The following is a 20,425-nucleotide window of genomic DNA, read 5'->3' as shown; positions in this document are numbered from 1 at the left end:
GGAAGGAAAGAAGATGGTTGAAGGGTGTGCGGTACTAGTGTCTCTCCAGTTTTTCTACAGGTGTCTCTACCTTGTACCCAGTGTACCTGCGTGTCTAATGGACCAGGATACAATAAAGCCTGCACTTACCTTTGCACTCAGTGTGATTTGCCTTCAGTGTAGCCTATGTCACATCTTCACAAAATTCATCTGTAATCTTCTAATCGTAGGCTAGAATCCTGTCAGAACGGACTCGGTCTTTTCTGCTTCTAAGAATAACACTGTGTATACCACAGCAAATCATAAAATAAGCAGTGTTGCATAGCAATTTGTTATGCAATTATGTAGCTTCGATAATTAAATTGACACTTGTAGCAATGCTAACTACTTAAGGTACCATGTTCAATGAAAGCATAGCTCACCTTGCATTCCTCTCTTCCCCTCCAGGGATATCTCCACCCACTTTACTCTGTTCACTGCAAGTTCAAAGGCGCTAATGGAGGGAGAGTGCAGCAATAGTCCTCTCCTCCACTTTTAAGTGACAGTGGCATGGGTGGGAGTGCTAGGCAAGAGTTGATTTTTCTTTTTCAAATAATTGTAAACCAGAAGTAATCGGGATGATACTTTTATTAAGCTAGCTATGTTCTGTCTGGCAAAGATCAGTATGCGCTTACTTAGTTTTTTAAAAGACGGTCATGCAGTTCCAATCCTAAAAATGCCTTATTGCAGTATTGCTGCTGTAAGACACTGCATTGTCACCATGCTTTACAGAAAAGACTAGGCTAGTGTATCTTTTGAAAATGTACATGATCACAAAGCCAAATGCTTTTGATGGCAAGCCTAGTTTTGTGATCTGCTGGTTGCATATATCTGTGCAACTGGTACTCGACCCATGAGCCTATTCCATTCCATCTTATCACCCTGTTGCTTTATATCAGCTACCCTGAACGTGAGATAGCTACAAACTACAATACTCCACCTAGTTTTCACAGTTCTCTGCCTGCTACACCATCCACTCTGCTTAGTGTCTTACTCTTTCCTCTTACATAATGAATGAATACACAAAGCTAACTAAATGTGTACGCAAGTAGTGATCACTAGTTCAATACAGTCTGTATGTCTACAGATGTACTGCAATACCATACTTCCTCTCCAGAGCTCGCTTTACTCTGATTATGATTGCACTATATAGTAGCACCTGTGGTAGAGAGCTTTCCAAAAAGTTTGCAGAGGCTTTCTTATCATATATACATTAAAGTGTGTTTGTGGTGGCATGCACCATTTTACATAAAGTGCATTTACATTTGTTGTCCTCAGTTGCCAAGGGTCCAGTGCATTTCTCTTAGTTTGAGTAGGTGAACTAAGTTATTGAACCTGCAGGTCTAGCAGAATTTTAAAGAGTTTGCAAGGCCTGACTTATCTCAATAATCTTCAGCAGTACACACAAATGCTGTATTGGTGACAATTGTATATCTAGGGTACAAAAAACATTTGGCGTCATGAAAAATATTAGTAAAACATTGCTAATCAAATGAGTTTGAATTGGCAAATTCTGCTAATCAATTTTTCAAAACAAATGTATGCCTTGCACTGATAATTTAAGGATCAAGAAACAATTGAACTTTCAGTCACTCGTCCTAAATCCAACTCCATGCCCCCATTATTGTATATTGATATATAGTACTGAATGAGTGTTGCTTAAACACATCGTTATTTCATCAGACAATAGGGTGAGCCAATAAAAACCGACTAACTCGTTAAGTGTTATAGTCTTCTCACATTCTGCAGGCCAATCTTAATTGGGCAAACCAGATGACTCTGTCACCAGAGCATCACTTTCCAGTCTTTAGCTTCCCTTTGACCATACATAGGTTTCAGCTAATTAAGTCCAATTTGTTCAATTAAACATTCCCAGGCCTATATCTCCAAGAAGCCATTAATATGTTGAAGGAAATCCCAGAACTAGAAAAGTGGTGCCACCGTTACATGAAGGCATCTGACCCTCCTTTGTTGGGAAGTGCATTAAGAGTTTCTCTTGGTCTCAGTGATTTTTCAGAAAACTCTTGTAACCATGAGTAGAAACGTTTAGATTTCAAGGGCTCAGAATGGTGTACAGAGATTGAGATACTGAAAGCATTATTTGGGGAAATACAGATAGTCTTAGAACTTGATGGATTTCTTCCACTGGTAATGTGGATAATCCGAGGGTCAGACCAGTGTTCAAAAATGGGTTCTAGAAGGGGACACAAATCACACAGCCTGAAACCTCTAGTAGGTTCCCTTGTGCTAAAGTTGTTTTTGAAGAAAGACATCCTGTAATGTGTATGTTTGTAACCACATGTCCCTGCCAACCCATTCTTATCATCCCAGTCCCTGATTAGTACACCTAGTTATTGTATCTGTCCACCCATCTCAACTACCAATTCATGAGATTGTGCGGTCATCCATTCGTGCTCATGTACAGAATTTGCTGTCCAAGCCTTTGTCCTCTCCCACCTGGATGGTGGCAATGCTTTTTTGGAAGGCTTTCTACCAACTACCCCTGGCTCCCCTGAAATGTGTCCTGCATGCTGCAGCACGACTCATCAAAGGACTACGCAAATTCGACCACATCACCCCGACCCTCATTGATCTGCACAGGCTCCCGCTGCAAGCCTGTATCATCTTTAAATTCTGCATCATCTACAATGCGGTCACCCTGAAGTTCCCAAGCTACCTCACTTAGAAACTCAGCATCTCCAGAGGCCTATTATCCACCAGAATTAAGGATATGTGCAGACGTGCACTCTGCCGGTGCATGAAGAAGAATACCAGAAGACAGGCTTTTTCTGTCTATTCCCCAAGCAGAGGCATAGACCGGGTAGGGCCTGAGCGGGCAAAGTCTACACACAATCTGTAAATGCCCACTCGGCAGCACTGTGTGGGCATTTACAGATGTTATGTCACTGCTATGGGCCAAACTACATTAGCTTTAGACCCCACTTTAGACAATCGTGGCTACGCCTCTGGCCCCAAGACTCTGGGACACCCCTGCCCCCATCAACATCCAACTCACCCCCTCACTTCTGCAGTCAAGGAAGGAGCTCAAGACACTCCTTTTCGAGGAATGGCTCCTCCCTAGCCCCTAGGTCCATACAGCGTCCACTTCCCACCTAACCCGAGACTGGGCATTCTTATTCCCACTGTTTCCTCCCCAGGTTACTTGTAGATTCATTGCTGACTATTGCCCTCCCTCTCCTGTTGTTTGATCCCACTCCCTTGTTTCTCTGCTCCCTAACCTTATTCTTCCCCCCTATGATTTTAAAGCACTCTTTTGCTTCCCGAATCTAGGTCTGCGCTCAATGAATACCCTAATAATAATAATAATGATGAGTTGCTGGTGAAAGCTCTTCTCACAAACCATTCTCTGATAAATGGTCAACATTTCTGCAGTAAAATGTGAAAATGATTTGGCAGAAAATTGCTGTACCACACAAGATGTTTGTCTATATTGTCATGCACCTTTACATACCGTAACATTTCAGGTCTATTGGAACTGAATGCTCTGCTTCTTTACATCATAAATGTGTGAAAAGCCGTTGGAGCACTGACAGTGGATACCCAGTGAAAGGACTGATCTGTGATTTACTTCTCTGCATTTCCCACCAAGATCTTTGTGGTCAGGTGACTGAAAATGAGCTCCATACTGGTGATCCCAGTCTGGGCAAATCAAGCATGGTATCTACCATGTTTAAGCCAACAATGGATTTGCTGAGCCTCCATCAGATTCATCCATCTCTGCGTCTCAGTTCAGATGTAAGTCAAAGCCAATTCCAATATCTTTATTTCGTCAGAAACGCCATAAAAGATTAACAACACAAAATAGTACAGACAGATATAAACAAATAAAAGGCAACTACATCTCAATATAACCACTTGCAGCAACCAACACCCTCATCCCCATAAAATAGTAAAAAAATATTAATTAAACGTTGCTTGACAATAGTCTTCTTTTTTTAAAAGCAGAAATGAAGAAAACAAACAGCCATCACAGATGAGTGAGAAGAGCAAGTCTGGTCTCATTAGGCTCGAGGGGTTAAAGCTTTTATTCCTCATTGACGATGGTTGTGTCCAAGGAGCAACAAAGAATTCGAGACATTGAGGGTTCACTTAGGCCTCTAAGAGTTGAAATGGGTCGCACAGAGTCAGTCAAGTCTTACCTTTGCTCCCAGTAAGTCCTATTCTGAGACATACTACGTGTTGCTATTCTGAAGGACATGTGCAGCCCCACAGAAGCATTTTAAGATGTCATAGGGATCATAAGCTAAAATCTGTACTCTTAAATTGAAGCCACAGCAGTTTGCTGAAAGCAGCTTCGAAGGGATTACCTTTCTAGAAACCAATCACATTTTACGTCCTATAGTCTGCTAATAAGTTTCACTTAAGTATGTTTGGTAGGTATCAGTTTGCACACAGAGTGGCGGAATGTAAGGTACTTTATTGTATGCAATCATGGATCACCCTGTCAGGAGACCACACAATGGCTACACAATGTGAGGTGAAAACAGGGAATGTATGGGGAAGGAAAGAAGGGAGGAGGGAACGGGAAGAAGGGAGGGATACTGCACAGTACCCCCACAGGACTGCATTTCAGTAGTCCAAGCAACTAATCACTAAGGCTCCTACTAAAACTGCACTCTTACCTAATGGCATGAAGGGACACATCCCACATGCCATCTGATATTAAGAAAGCAGCCCTTGCGAATGGCTTGGACATTTTTTTACAACAATGTCTGTATTTAATCTGAGATGACACGTTTTCCAAAAATCGGGCAAAGAAGGGGATGTGATAAGGCATTCCAACTTAGTGTTAGCAGGACCTCCTCCACCTGCCCCTGGCTAAAATAAACCAGCTGGAGTCAATCCAGGCTGAAGTGACAAGCAGTCTTTGTGAATGTATGGCCAAACAGATTTTAACATGAAGAGGTATGCTTTAACTTTAAAAAGTACTGTTACAGAATAGTGAAAATGGTTGTAAAAAGTAGTGGCGCTGTTAACAGGAAAAAATAAAAGTATTGGAAGGCTGTTCCCCATAGTTCCTGCTCAAATTGATCAAGGAAAATGAACATGGTTTTGTGCTCATTATCTGTAGGAGAGTTTCATACTTGCAACACTAAACCTCAACCACATACCTTTCTCTCCCAAGCAAGTCGTCTTCTTTTTTGATATTACGCTTCTATTTTTGAAACCAAGACTGCTTCCTCCTCTACGTTTTTAACTTTTATTTGCAAAGAAAACTAAATCACGATAAAATTATGCTTTGTGCATTCAGGAGGCCATCTGTGGAGATTAGATAATTTAGGTCATAGCTTTTGAGTCCAGGACAAAAACATAATTATTAGTCTCTTACGTAACAGAACGGCACAAAATCTCGTAATCTCAATGAATGCCCAAGGGATTTTATTAGAAGTTTATAGGCCCTTTGGCCATCCTCCTCTCTCTGACTTGTCTCCCTTGGGTTCCTTCGCGGGCCCAGGCATCCTTAATTCCAGGTTAGTGCGACCGATCAGTAACCCCTACTGTCTAGGGACTATTCTGCTACTAATGTTGTTTTCCCTGAACACAGGCTCATTATTGATTAGAGTAGGAAAAGCTAGGAAATTCCTGAGGGAGTCCTCAGGAACTTCCTAGCTTTCCCTGCTCTAATCATAGGTTCGTGTTCTAAGGGTTTCAGGTGTGTGCCTGCACTTGCTCTGTATGACTTAGGCCAGTTCACTCATGCCCACTTATATCTCTCCCTCTTTACTCTCCCTTCAACGCCATTTTTCTTTGTTCTCTCACCAATCCTCTATCCCTATGAGGTTTCACTCCTCCTACTTCTCACCTCGACCCACGGTGTCACCATACCTCTCACTCTACTACTCTCCCTTCTACTACACTCGTCACCATACTACACCTCCCTCTAATACCCCCACTACCACTCTCCTCAAACTACTACTTCTCTCCTCCCACTACAGCTACTCTCCTCCCACTACTACTACTATTCCCTTCAAGCTACACAAATACCATTTTTTCACTCGGTAACTGTTTTTTTCACATTCATTCCTTACCCTGTCCTTTCTACCTACCCATCTCTCACCCACGCACTTTCACATAGCAGTACCACTGTCACACTTACAAAACCTCTCCAACAGTCTCCTCCACAAGCTGCTGCTCCTTCCTCCTGCTCGTGTTTTAGGTGTACCCCACCTCCACTTCTGACCTCACCTGAAAAACCACTCCTTCGTGCTTCTTATTTGCCCTTAAATCCCCTTCCCCTTCCTGGGATCTGTTAGCTCTCCTTATCCAATCTACTTTTGACTTTTCTTCCTGGGGTGGGTGTATGTAGGAAAAATCTATAAAACTGGGGCTAACCCCCGCTCCCTTTCTTCACACAGCACAGACTTCCTGTGTCTTGTTAATGCAAAACGACAACTGCTTGTGGCGTGAACTCTTCACTGGGCCTCCCCGGTAAATCCAAGTATAGTGATGGTGTCGTGTCCTATGTGTACTCCCCGCGGTTGCAAAGCTCTCCCGCGACATTGCGTGTGTTAATCAACCATATCAGGATGTTCCCGGCATCTGCACCCAGAGCAACAGCTTCTCCCCTGAACTGCTGTCCCTCCCGGAAGAATGTGCTATGCGTTCCCTCCACCCAGCGGATTCTTGCGGCTCTGCTGCACCATCTGCTCCCTCCTCAACTTCTCGTTTTGCTGTCGGGCGACCCTCGTCTCAGCGCCCCATTAGTCACATCCTCTGTGTTCCCCGCAGGGACATAGAAAGGTGGGCAAATCTCAACTGAAGAAGGTATGCCAGGAGAGGTGGTTCTACACACTGGCACAAAGGGGGAGTTCACGGATTGTGTTTTTTATTGCAGAATATGTTCTCTGGCTTGGGCTAGTTCTTTCTCCTGCCCCCCATCTGTTGACAAGGCCAGGCCCCAAGTCTTGTCACACCATGCAGGGGAGCATTTAGAGTGAGGCCATTGGGCTGGATGGTCTTCTTAGGAGGTGTAAACCTAGAAGACATTTAAGACCTGAGGCTTGATCTAGCGTTTACTTTCACTTCACGATGATACAGCACCATAATTATTCACCATTTAAACTTGACAACGCTACCAGTTTTGCCATAAACGGAATATTTCCCTAAGCAGGGGGGCGAAAGCCCCAATTTTATTAAAGCAACAAAACCAATTATTATCCCTCTCTTAGCCCCACCCTTTATTTCATATATTTACTAATGCATTGTTATTTAATTTGAAGTTCATAGCCATGTGCCGTCAGAGCCAGACACAGGACTAGGCCGCCGCCTTTTGTCTTCGTCAGCTAAATTGATGATTTACACAGGGTTATGTTCCGCAATTCTAAAGTGGTGGGCATAAAGAAGTTCATGCTTGTATATATTTTTACTCTGCGCTTCGAACAGTAAATAACTGCATTACACATTTATGCTGTTCCTCGCATCCAATTGAGAACGTCCATCGTGTATGGATTTGCAGTGCATCTGCTGTGCAAAACGCACTCCATGTGTCTAGGAAAAGTTGAATGACTAGTCGTGGAGAACTGGAACGTAACCTTTCAGGTCGGTGACAGCAGCTTTTTCTCACGTGGTTATTTCTACAATGATTAGTCGCCATGGAAACCAGACAATCTGTTTCCAAGGCCTTTGTTAACTGATATGAATGGATCCTCCTACAGACCCTGATGAAAATGGCGTAGTTTATGTGCATGTATCGCTTATGTTTTAGGTTGTTGCCCATTGCTGAGGCACGGAAACGGCACATATATTGGCTCGAAGCCTACGTTATGCTCTTTGTTTCTAAAATGCTGCATCAAAAAATCTGTCGTAGCCGGTTAGTGCGTGTGCATGGGCTCGTGGTACTAAGGAATGGGCTCGTGGATGTGGAGCGTGCGTGCGTGATTGCGTGTGTGGATGCTAAGTTACGCAGTTTAGATTTACCGTTACTGCCGGGTAGGGTGTTACCAGTGTTGCTCACTAAGAATCTATCGTAACGAAGTATGACACATTGAAATGTAATACACTATTACTTACCTGAGTAGCGGACTTCCTTGTTGACCAGGATACTTCACATGGCGACGAGGAGAACCTTTGCGGAGGGGACAGTGCAACTGTGACGACACTGACCATCACGTCGCCATGTGAAGTATCCTGGTACTAACCCGACCAGTCACCCCACCCGGCAGGACTGGCTTCAGGATCCGAGGTTTGTGGTCCTGTCAGGGTAGCCAGCACAGTTTTCCGGTCCTGTGGGGCTGTTTCAGCCCGGACAAGGCAGCGGAGTAAGGACAGTTGTTGGGGGCGCTGCTCCCCAGGAAAGCACGTTGGAGAGCAACTCACTGCAGCCGGGGTCCAGTGGATTACTGTAGCCGGTGTTGCATGGCACCCCTGCAAGGGGCCATGGTATCTCCCAGTGTGCTGTGGTATGGTCACATGGCTACCCATGTGACCAACTTAATAAAAGGTCTGAGCCGCTTCCGGCTCGGCAGTCCAGACCAAACTGACTCTGCGTGTGTGTGTCTGTGTCAGCACCATGAGGGTGCCTCACCACGTGTGCTGGGCCCAAGGACGGGGCCCAGCTCCAGGATGGTGCCCCAGCCGGGCAACGCCGTCCCTGTGTGTTCCCCTGGCCCTGTGAGTCGGGCCAGGGTGGCGACCCCTGCCTGGGTGCCCCCAGAGCCAGGGCCGCGGTCAGCCGGGTGCCCCCTGGCCAGGTGTGCGGAGCTCCGGTGATCTGGAGCGGGTGGGCTGGAGCCCCACCCTTGAGTCTGCGGCATGGGCGCCGCCTCAGTGAGTCTTTTGTCGGGTGCCACCCGACCCGAGTATGGGGCTGCCTGGTGTCCCGGAGCCGCCCCCAACAATGGCGAAGAGGAACGGGCCTTGCGTGCCCCGGAATCATTGTGGTGTGGCGGGCCCATCTACAACTGGGCCCGCGTAGGAGGTATGGCGTGGCGGGCCCAACTCCAACTGGGCCCGCGGGAGGAATGGAGGATGGCATGCTGCCTGCCCGTCCCCTGAGGGTGACGGTGAAGTTTGCGGCATCGGCCGCGTGTGTGCTGTGCCGCTCCCCCACCTTGGATGCAGACTCTGCGCTTGGGGGGGACGCATGGGCAGCGTCGGCCGCAAGAGGAAAAGGGCCCCCACCATCACCAGCAGGACCGGGGATGCCGGCCTTTTTCCCTTCCGCTGCGTGAGAGGGCCCAAGGCGTCGGCTGCGAAAGAGAGGAGGAGGGGCTGCTTTCCCCCACCAGTTTAGGGGAGGAGTGACCCGTGGTGTCGGCCGCGTTGTGAAGGCGGCGATGGTCGCGTGAGCTGCCCACCCCTATCTCATCTGAGGGGGGGGGGATGTTTGGCGGCTTTGGCCGCAGTGAATGGAAGAAGGGGCCACGAGCGGTGTCTACCACAGCCATAAGGTGGCGCCGGGGCCGCTTACAGCTGAGGTGGCCCCCGTGAAGGGAGATCTGCGCCCCTCCCCCAGAAAAAAAATGTGGGTGGCCACGCTGAATAGGAGGTTCTGCCCCTCCCCCGCCCACGAGCCGCAGAGGAGAGGAGCGGCGACGTGCACTGCAAAGAGAAGGGGCGGGCCCAACCTCAACTGGGCCCGCAGGCGAACTCTCCTGCAGCGGCGGATGGCACGGATGGAGTTCCCGCCCCCAAGAAGATCTGAAAGCGGCTGCGGCCACGATGAGGAGGTGAGCTGCCTGCCCCTACCCCACTGAGACATGGAAGAGTGGGTCGTCGCCCGCAGTGGTGGAGGGGAGGTGCATGCCTCCAGAGGAAAAGAGCGGCGGATGCTGCATAAGGATGGGGATCTGCCCACACCGCGGGCGGGCCAAATTTTTCAACTGGGCCCGCGACGGAGAATGAAAAAATAAAACTGGGATGCCGGCCAACATTCAACTAGTCCTTATAACAGCATGGAAATGAGGGCAGCAGGCATGGATGAGGGTTGCAGCTCTTGAGTGCTTGTGCGCCCTGGGCTGGGATGAACAGCGACTCAAGGGCACTGGTCTGCCATCCGGCCACCAGCCCGGCATTCGGTCAGGATTCGATGATGAGTCCGGGCACCCGCCGGAAGGGTGATCCACAGCACCCTGCCAAGAAGAGCTGCGGGAGACATGAATGGCCAAACATAATACCAGCAGCCCCCATGTGAAGGGGGAGGTGTGTGAAGTGGACTGTTCATCACCGGTGCCTGGCCGTGGGTTGCCCCCATACAAGTGGACCTTGGTCGATGTGGCCCCTGGTCCTCCCCAGGTGCGGCTTTGCCGGTTTTGTTAACCATGGTGTGACTGTCCTAAAATAGACATTGGTGAGGACGCGAGCTGGTTTCCTGCGACTCCACGAGTGCGGAAGATGGACACCGTCATTGACATCCCCATGAAGACTGTGAGCCGGCATACACGGACTTGCTTAAAATGGCCCAGTTAGTGGGCACTGTAATGTGGTGCACACCCGTACACGTGGAGTGCTTTATGTTGTGCCAGTAGCTCTCAGTGGTGCCTTTTTAGTGACATGAGAGCCACTCACCCAGGTTAATAAAGGGTGTGTAAAGTAGTAGAGTGGCTCAAGTAGTAGTAGTGGTAGTGATGTTGGGATTTTGGGGTTTTTGTTTTGTTGTTATGAAAAAGGAGTGTTGCATGGCACCCCTGCAAGGGGCCATGGTATCTCCCAGTGTGCTGTGGTATGGTCACATGGCTACCCCATGTGACCAACTTAATAAAAGGTCTGAGCCGCTTCCGGCTCGGCAGTCCAGACCAAACTGACTCTGCGTGTGTGTGTCCGTGTCAGCATAATGAGGGTGCCTCACCACGTGTGCTGGGCCCAAGTACGGGGCCCAGCTCCAGGACGGTGCCCCTGCCGGGCAAAGCCGTCTGGACGTTGCCCCTTCCGGGCAACGCCGTCCCTGTGTGTTCCCCTGGCCCTGTGAGTCAGGCCAGGGTGGCAACCCCGGCCTGGGTGCCCCCAGAGCCGGGGCCGCGGTGAGCTGGGTGCCCCCTGGCCACGTGTGCGGAGCTCTGGTGATCTGGAGCGGGTGGGCTGAAGCCCCACCCTTGAGTCTGCAGCATGGGCGCCGCATCAGTGAGTCTTTTGTCGGGTGCCACCCGACGCGAGTATGGGGCTGCCCGGTGTCCCGGAGCAGCCCCCAACAGCCGGGGTCCAGTGGCCAGCGGAGAGAGGACAGTTGTCGGGGGGCGTGTTCCCCAAGGAGTGAGCTCTGCAGGGCAGTTAACTGTAGCCGGGGTCCAGTGGTTCACTGCAGCCTGGGTCCAGTGTTTTGCTGTAGCTGGGGCTAGCGGCCCGTGAAGTTTGGTAGCAAAGTTTTGGCGGTGGTCAGGTGACAGCACACAGCGCAGTGCAGGGCCTATCAGAGCCACGTTGGGATGTGCTTCGTGAGTGGTCCGGACGGAACAGTAAACAAAAGCGGACTGCGTTTGTCAGGGGTGCTGGAACGATCGGTGTCACAGTATGCTTTTCGGGATTGATGGCCTTAATGAGGAGTGCGATGTGTCATTGGAGGACGACTTTATCGCCAGACTTCAGGAAAATGGTGTGGTTGCAATACTTGGAACAGACGGAGGAAAAGAGACGGCTAAGGAGTGCGATGCGGCGGTGGAGGATGGGTCCATTGCCAGTCTTCAGGATTTTTGTGTTTTGGCAGCAAAATGTGCTCAAATTTGTCACAAATGTGTACGACAAGTATTTAGGAGCGACGTCAGGGATGGCGGTGCCTCCGATCAGAGTGTATTTTCCAGTGGTCAGGGGTGGACTGGCCTACAGGGTACTCTGGAGATTTCCCGGTGGGCCTCTGAACCCTTGGCCTCTTTTGGATTTTATTTTTACATTCTCTCATAGGAAAAGGGTTGGGCTTGCTTAATATGTGTAATTTGGGGCCACTTTGAAAATCATTTCCAGGGCCTCTTCTGGTTCCCAGTCCACCCATGCCAGTGGTGTTCCAGTTTTGGTTTTTGGAAATGGTGGCTGTGCAAGGAGGGCGATCAGGAGGTTGCTCTCAGGAGGTGACGGTGATGTTGGCAGCTCAGGAGGTGATGGTGAGGTCGGCAGCATCGGCAAGAACTATTGGCGTTGGTGTTTGCCGGGTCAGGTGACTTTCTTTCGGGATCTGGGTGGGTTTGATCCAGGGGGAGTCACACTTACACAGTGGCAATAACTCATGGTCGTGTTGATAAAAATGTATTCAGGTAGTTTGAGGCCTGTATGCATGTGGTTGGTTGATGTCGTGGTCTCAGGTTTGTAAACTGTGTTGGGCCTGTGTAGCTGTATGTGTGTAGGCGTGAATGTAAATGTTGTGGCCCGTGTGTTTTTAAGGATGGAGTTGAGGATAATAAACAAGGTTCGGGAACGTGTATTTCACCGCATTCGCTTGTTGCAGTACAGGTTCGGTACTGCACGGGTTCAGGATTGTTTTATGTATTTTTGTTTTCCCTTCCAGGGGGAGGGGCGTGGGGTTAAGGTGACTTTGGGGGTGGGTTCAACTGTTTGATGTGCATTGTCTATTCATAATGGCATATTATCTTTTCCTATGGGCATGACAGAGTGGTGTTGTGTTCATGTGGGGTGAGGCTTTGTGTGTCTCCCGGGAAATGACGTGATTGATGCATGTGGGATGCATAAGTCATTACGTTTTTGAATGTTGATTGCTGTGCCTAGTATGGCTGGTGGGCATCTCCAGTTGGCGGGCTGAAGTTACGGTTTTTCTAAGTAGGTTTTGTCCTGGTTAGTTTGCTCTAAGATGCTGACATTGGATGTGGTTGCCATTTGAGGAATTGTGTTCTGACCTGGTTAGGTCGGGCTGAAGGGCTGGCAGTGGCTGGGGCTGCCATTTGTAGGTGCTAGTGGCTGGGGTTGCCATTTGGTGGGATTTGTCGGCTGGGGTTGTTGACATTGGTTTCTCTAGTCGTCTCTTTAGGATTTTTTGAGTGGGTTATTTTAAGTGCCCATCTCTTTTGGGGGGTGCGTTTGTCAAATATTGGCAGTGGTTTTGGGAGCCATGGATTTATGTTTTTAAACTTGGCAGTGGTTTGGGGCCAATGTGGTTCAGTGTTGTGGGTTGTGACAGTGGCTTTCAGTATAGGTTGGCATTGGTTTTGTGTTCCTTTATGGAGTGATGTTGTGATGGCCGGATCCATTAGTTAGTTGTGGGTGGTTTGCTCTTGGATCAGCGAGAATGTGCTCGGACGTGGCAGGTGTGTGGTCCTGAGGGGCAGCTCAGGGCAGTAGGAGTTAGTGCTTGATTGAGGTAGACTGTTGCGAATGTTTTATTTTGGGATGCCATGGGTGTGGCAGATCCATGTCCTGAGGGGCAGCTTGGGACCGGTGGATGCTCTGTTTTATTATTTTTAATCCTTGATGGTTGGGTTACCGGCCCAGAATGTTTGTTTATGGCTCTAGGGTTGGAGTCACATCTTGTGGTATATTCTAGGATGTTTTGGGTAATGTCACCCAGTTACTAGGTGGGTGATGTGGCGTTTAGTTTGCATTGCTCTGGGGTGAGGTGGAGTATTGTAGAGTTCCTGTGTGGGTATTTAGGAGTCTTTTGGCTTTCGGTTTTTGATGTTGTTGGGTACATTCCGTGATGGCCACACGTTATGTTAAGGGGTTCGGTGTATTCCATAGAAGTCTTCTTTAAAGGAGTGTTCTTTGAGATGGTGAATGGGGAGGATATGTCGTAGCGGGTTAGTGCGTGTGCATGGGCTCGTGGTACTGAGGAATGGACTCGTGGATGTGGAGCGTGCGTGCGTGATTGCGTGTGTGGATTCTAAGTTAGGCAGTTTAGATTTACCGTTCCTGTCGGGTGGGGTGTTACCAGTGTTGCTCACTAAGAATATCGTAACGAAGTATGACACATTGAAATGTAATAAATACACTATTTATTACTTACCTGAGTAGCGGACTTCCTTGCTGACGAGGATACTTCAAAATCCCATAGAAAAACAACAGCATATTATTATACCACCCAGAGCGTGAGGTGAAACGCCTGGTTGGGCAATTTAAAAAGAACCTGTCTGTTAGCAATAGTACACAGCCATATTGTATATTGGCTCGACAGATATTTTCAGTTTTATGCCCAGGCAGGAACAGTGCCTCTTGGTTTCCTTTGTTCTGAAGGGGGTAGGGAAGATGGTGGCGTTCGCTGGCAGTGAGGTGCCTGCAGTGACGAAACTTGAGTTGATACCTGCTGTTGAATTCAACTTGCTCTCTACAACAGCTGATTAGTCCAAAGATGATAATGGTCTCCAGTTAGGTCTAAAATAACCTGCCCGGCTTCCAGTACCCCACTTTCACAGTCAACCCTTCATCCCATCAAAGAAAGCTGGCATTACGTTCTCTGGCATCAGAAGGTGGTATTTGCATGTCTCCCTTCAGGCAGCACTGCTTGCTCTTTGGCACACAGCACCTTCTGGAAACTTCATAGTTTTCCTGTTTGTACACCGTCCCAGTGCAGCATCAGTGCTCATTCACAGACCTCAAACCTTTAGACAATGAATAGCAGACATTTTGCAGAAAGAAAGCCGTAGATTCAGAAGATGTTGTGTCATCTATGTACTGCACTTTACCGTAGAGCAGTTGAAACAATGGCGGTTGTCTGTTACCAACCCCCTTCTAGTCCTCGCCCGTATTAATGTGCCCTCAAAGTCCAACTTTTTCCGACCTAAAGCTTCTGCAAAAGGTGTTGGTCCTTCTCACAACATTGGAACAGGTTATCGTTATCTTGACCATTAGTACTGGGATAGCCTGTACCTGCCCTCCCCTGGGTTCTCCAGAATGCAGCAACTTGCCCTTCCTAAGGATCTCGTCTTCAAGCTCCTATTCTTCCTGTACTCAAACAGGTGCCTTGATTGCTGATGGGGAGGCACTTTCAGATGAAGGCACTCTGTACTATTCTTTGATTGCTGTATATATCTGTTGGAGGATGTCTTCTATCTAAATGACACCAACATACCTTCCAGCAGACATTGAAATTATCCAATGTTATGATGGAGGTGGTTCTTAAACTCAAAGTGCACATAGCGGGAGGTACAATTTTGACTCCTACTGACGCCATATAAAACTCCTTGCTAGCAAACATATGCAATTTTGATGATTATGTTGCAATCTGCTAGTGATGTAAAACGTTTGTTTTCTACATATCTACCATCCTCTTTGTGGCTTGACTAGGGTCTCCCACTTCTACTGCAAGAGGCATTCAGGTAGGTATCTCCTTTATAAATAATTTAACACACAAATTAACGAATGGGGGAAATGGAGAGACTTTTTTCTGAATGGCACCTATCTTTACCGCATTTAAATTAGCAAGTCCATTTCTAAATAGCACTCTTGTTGATTACTGCTATTAAGGTGACAGAGAACAAATGTGTTCTTCCCTTGTCTTGTTCCATGGTTCGGGAAAGTCTTCCTTCTGTATCTACTCTGCTGCAGCGATTTGTTATTCATTGCCTGAGGAACATTCTCTGACATTGCTTCAAAGTCCTGATGCCCATCTTTCCACATGCAGAGCAGATAAACGAGTTAGGGCTATAGAAGGGATTGGACCCAAAGCCAGTGATGCCAATAGTTATGTTATGTTGTGTGATGTTGGGCGGTATTTGTAAAGTGCCTGCTGCCATTGGTGTGGCCTTGAAGCGCTGTGAGAATGAACGCCCTTTGGAACACCAGAGTCTGTGATTGGAAAGTAGTGAAAGGAGTGGTAGAATCTGTGTTTGCATTTGTAGCCAGAAGAGGTAGGTAGAGAATGGCTAGGTCTCTCACAGCAGCCCATATTACAAAGGCCTCAGGACGGGTGTTGTGTAGGGTAACCACCAGATTAAAAAAATTTAAAAAACACCGGGACAGGACATGGACATAGGTGTAGGATTACAGTAAACACAAACAGGACTCAGATAAAACTGTAGTCCTACTTCTATGTCACTGCTCTGTTTTGGGTGGTGTTCACAGGCACATTCCTCTCATTGGAGGAGAGTGGCCAGGGGAAGGGGAGGAAATGGGGGCGTGAAATGCCTTCACGACGTACAGGATGAGTCGCTTCGGGCCCCTGATTTCGGTATTACAGAATCAGTTCCCACCAAAAACTGGGACCACAGCCACCTTCCAATCCCGGGACGGGGTTTATTAAATTAAAAAACTCTCGGGCCCCCGGGACGGAGGGCAATTTCCCCGGACTGTCCCGGGAAAACCGGGACGTCTGGCCACCCTAGTGTTGTGTCAAATTTCCAGAGTCAAGTTATGTTTACAGCTGGACATAATATTGCGCGGGACTCAGCTGTAGTTCTTGCGTTGTAGCTCTTGGGGGCCGAGAGTGATGTATGTTTAGGGCAAGGTATTGTCAAATAGTGTCTTTTAAAGGAGCACGGCTATATGAACAGCTAGACCGAATTCTTAGTGGGACTCAGTTGTGTTCTGTGGGAGAGATGGACAACCAAGCATATTTCAGTATTGGCTACAGAAGTGCAGTAATTAACCATTTGGAGAATGTGGAGGCCAGAGATCAGCATTCATGCTTTAAGTCTCTACATCATAGGGCTAAGCTTATATATGTGGGAGTGGGGTTGACAATACTTTAGTCTTCTGGTTTACAGCTACAAAGGGGTGATCACATGAGCCCTCGTATAACGCCCCAGATGATATCCACTGAAGGGCGTCCGAGGGTGAGGCTTTCGCCAAGAGGAAACACGTTGGAAACCTTTTTTTTCAGATTCAATACAACATACCTGGTGCCCATTTTCTTCCATCTCCGGTGTAGCACCGTGTCTTAGTCTGATCAAGTTGAAGATTTTGGTGCTAAGCCTGCAGGCAGACTTTTAATCAGCAGAAAATTATCCTGTTGAAAATGCTCTTTTTGTTATTTTTATCAGGGAACACCCTCTTTTTTTTTTTTTTTTTTTTTTTTTTTTTTCTTTCAACATATTTTATTTCTCCTTTTTCATTTTTTTTTATTGCAACAACCCTCCGATGCTTTAAAAACGATACCTTTCTATTGATAAAAAGAAAAAAATAATTGGGACGACACCCACTTAATTGCTTGCTTATTTGTCTACAACTTGTTATCATTTCTGTCTAAAGATCATAATGGATTTAAATGTGTGAAAGTAAAAACGTCAGAATGTTTGGAATGGGGTCTATACCAGTGTCTTTGCATTCCGAGCATTCTGATTGGCTGAGAGGATGTCTGGAATCCATGTGCTAATTAAACCATATACACCTAGCCAATGGGCTGTACTCGGAGTCATGGGCTCTGAAAACCACACTAAAGGTCTGTATGCAGTGATGGTCTTTTAATGGGGTGTACGGGCTTATACCTCCTAGTACGGCCATAAGGCGTGGTCTATAATGCTATTGGTGCACTTCCATTGTTTAAATTAAGAAAAAATAACCGAGAAAATGAATATTGTATTAAAAAAAAATGTTCTTGAAGATCTAATTGAACATTTTCAGGCTTTTGATCTACAGATAGAGATTCTACATTTGTAGGCCTCTCATGGCTGTCTGTTGTTTTTTTTCAAACCTATTATAATGAGCATGTGCTGAGGGAGGGGGCAGAGCTTCATACACAGCCGGATCACATCTTCTGGGTGAGGGCCAGCAAAGTAATGGAGCAGAGATGCAGGGCGGTGAGGAATGTTGCCGGACTGTGTCTGCCAGGTGCGGTCCAGCAAAGATTGTAGAGTCCGCCATTACCCCAAAAGTAATGAGAGGGTAGGTAGTTGGGGTGGATCTCTAGTGCCTAGGCCATGTCTGTCAGGTTTAGCCCAGGAATGGAGTAGGACGAGGAGGCGGGCAGTCCTGGCAGCGGGGCTTCTCTCAGCGTGGCACTTCTGTGAAGAGGGGGAAACGATGTGCTGAGAGCTCTGCCGCGGCTCAACTGTGTGCATCGCTACAATGCTTTGTGTAATCTGCAAGCTATATTGGTTTGTATAGATTGCAGATTCGCCAATTGCCACCACACATGGCGACCATGGTGCACTAAGCATTAAGCACTAGGAACAAGTCTTTTTCGCTTGAGGTCATAATTGGAATGCTGTTCTAATCGGAGTAAATTAATGCTATATCAATTGAGCGGGAGATGTCCAGGATTAAAGAGCAAGAGATGTGCATCAAAGACCAAAAACGTATGGTATGCCAGATGATTGTGGATGACTTGGGCAAAGAGACATTATCTGGAAGAGAGAAAGAGGTACCAGTGCTGCATGGTTGGTGAAGTCGTGATGTGCTTTGGCTAGACTTGCTCTGTCTGAGAAACCTTTACCAGTGCTGCATTCTATTCATGTCGCCGACTCACAGAATTTTCTCTTACAAACCCTAGAAACCTCAAATGGAATCCTGCCTTGCCTCTAGACGGTGTCCAGACTAATCATGGAGATCGAGCAAAGTGACCGGACTGCTGTTTGCACCCATGCCTAACACTGCCTCTGAAGGTACAGCTCTAATCATTCAGCCTTCCTTTCTGTATAGTGTGTGTACACCCATGCTTTCTACCCATCTTCCAAAAGAGAAGTTTGCTAATAACCCATGCTGCCATTCTGACAAAGTTTAATCCTGGCTTGAGAAAAACACATTTTGTTGGCCATGAGGTGCTGTGGATTTTTAACACTAATCAAGTAATTATTTTGTGTTAATGATCAGTGGAAGGGTTTTTATCTGGAACTAACCATGATTACACGAGCAGTCAGTGGTGCCTTCAGCACATACAAGGGTTATGTTCCACCTTGCTATGTAGACACTCCTCAGACCAACGGTATATATTGATTCACTCGTTTCCTGTTCCAACTTGTCGATCAACATGTGTCCTTTTTTTAACAAATGAATGCAATCCTTCCACTTAATTTTTCTGCCTAAGGATGTTGCTAAACACTGCGTTTTTACATCTAAGTATTGAAGTCTGGCATGTGTTGGAGTATTTATGTGGTATTTATTTGGTGAGCCCCCAAATACACAGGGCTACCTGATGCTATTGTTAAATTGGGATCATGAGTGGTAAGCCAAAAACCTGACCTGGTGCGCACTAGATCACAATTTCATGTGGTATTTTATCCTTGGTATCTTTTTGGCGGTATCTCAGAATATACTTACCAGGACACCGTCATCTATGTAATCAGCCCTTTATGGTATGCGCCAATTCACAATGATCTGTTATGCCTTGTGTTTTACCAAATGGGGTAAAATGAAAGTACCACATTAGCTCTACACCTGTCTATATGCTATCACAAGTAACTAAAACACATAATAAGTAGGCCACGGCTAACTTATTTCTTTAGTATATGCTTTATAATCAATTCGAATTTATGAGAAATACAAACACCATGTACAATGTACTGAGTTTTCACATGACATTCCCTGTGATTTAAAAATCAAAATGAACGTAGCTGCAAACACATTTCATTTGTAATGCTTCCACTCCACGGTAAGGAGCTTTTTCTTACAATGGACTTCACTTTTTTTGCGATAAATGGCCAGAACACTGCTATAACTGACCTTGAAATTTATCATCTGTCTTTGGCAGCCAAAAAAGAACGCATAAACTATCTACGCTTATGAGTGCAAATAGAAGAGCTCATCAGCATGTAACAAAACAAACATTCATCCTGTGCACCACACTTTTACTGTTGTAAGGGAGGCATGGTATCACAAGTAGAGACAGACACAAGATTGGCAAGTTCAAAAACCTTTTTTGTAACTTGAAAGGGGGGAGTTTGAACACATCTAGCTTGCCCTATAGCTAAAGATGGGAGTACTTTCAACCATCAAAGTAAAAAAAACACAGTCCTAGTCATTTGTCATTCAAAACAAAATGGCCTATACTAAAAAAAAACGATTGCCTGCCCTTACTCTACTACAATAAATGTGTTTAGGGAAAGATGTATATGTAAAGGAAAAAGCAGTGTTCTAAAATAATATGTCATGGTAACTGAGCAAAACTCCCTACCCCACGTTTTAAGCACAGGATAAGGTGGCACACTTCGGTCTTAGAACACACTATGGCTTTAGACACAAGGATGCAGCTCAGGAAGCGGACCAGGGCCTTCCATTAGAATGTCTCTTGGCCACACAAAGTCTTTTGTTCACACAAAGTTTCTTACTCGCAGGATGCCTCGGGTTCATTCAACTTTCCTCCAAGATTCATAGTTCACAAACTTCAGGCTTTATAGTTCACATAGGTCTCCCTCTGTAGGGCTCAGATCTTCTAATCACACTTTCTCACGGCTTTATAGTTTAAATAGGTCTCCCTCTGTCTGGCTCGGACCCTCCAAATCACAATTGCTCACAGTTTGCTTTTCTCATCGAAGACTTTCAAATTTGCGAAGAATTTTACAAATACCTCAGCAGGACCACTTCGATTACATTTCACTTTTCGTATTCCTTTTCCCACTCATGTTAGATACATTTGTCATTC

General features: G+C 46.7%; 1 protein-coding gene across 1 annotated transcript in view; it reads left to right on the top strand.

Annotated features, from left to right (window-relative positions):
- Window positions 1-20,425, top strand: part of TIAM2 (TIAM Rac1 associated GEF 2) — a 552,861-nt gene that overhangs the window by 31,641 nt on the left and 500,795 nt on the right. The window contains exon 2 of the mRNA XM_069607743.1: window positions 18,338-18,449. The gene's annotated coding sequence lies outside the window, so the exon portion shown is untranslated. The remainder of the gene's footprint in view (window positions 1-18,337; window positions 18,450-20,425) is intronic.

Source organism: Ambystoma mexicanum, chromosome 4q (assembly GCF_040938575.1).
Source record: "Ambystoma mexicanum isolate Mex_15411 chromosome 4q, UKY_AmexF1_1, whole genome shotgun sequence".
NCBI lineage: Eukaryota > Metazoa > Chordata > Amphibia > Caudata > Ambystomatidae > Ambystoma > Ambystoma mexicanum.
The sequence above is the reverse complement of the archived record's forward strand: the minus strand, read 5'-3'. Positions and strand labels throughout refer to the sequence as shown.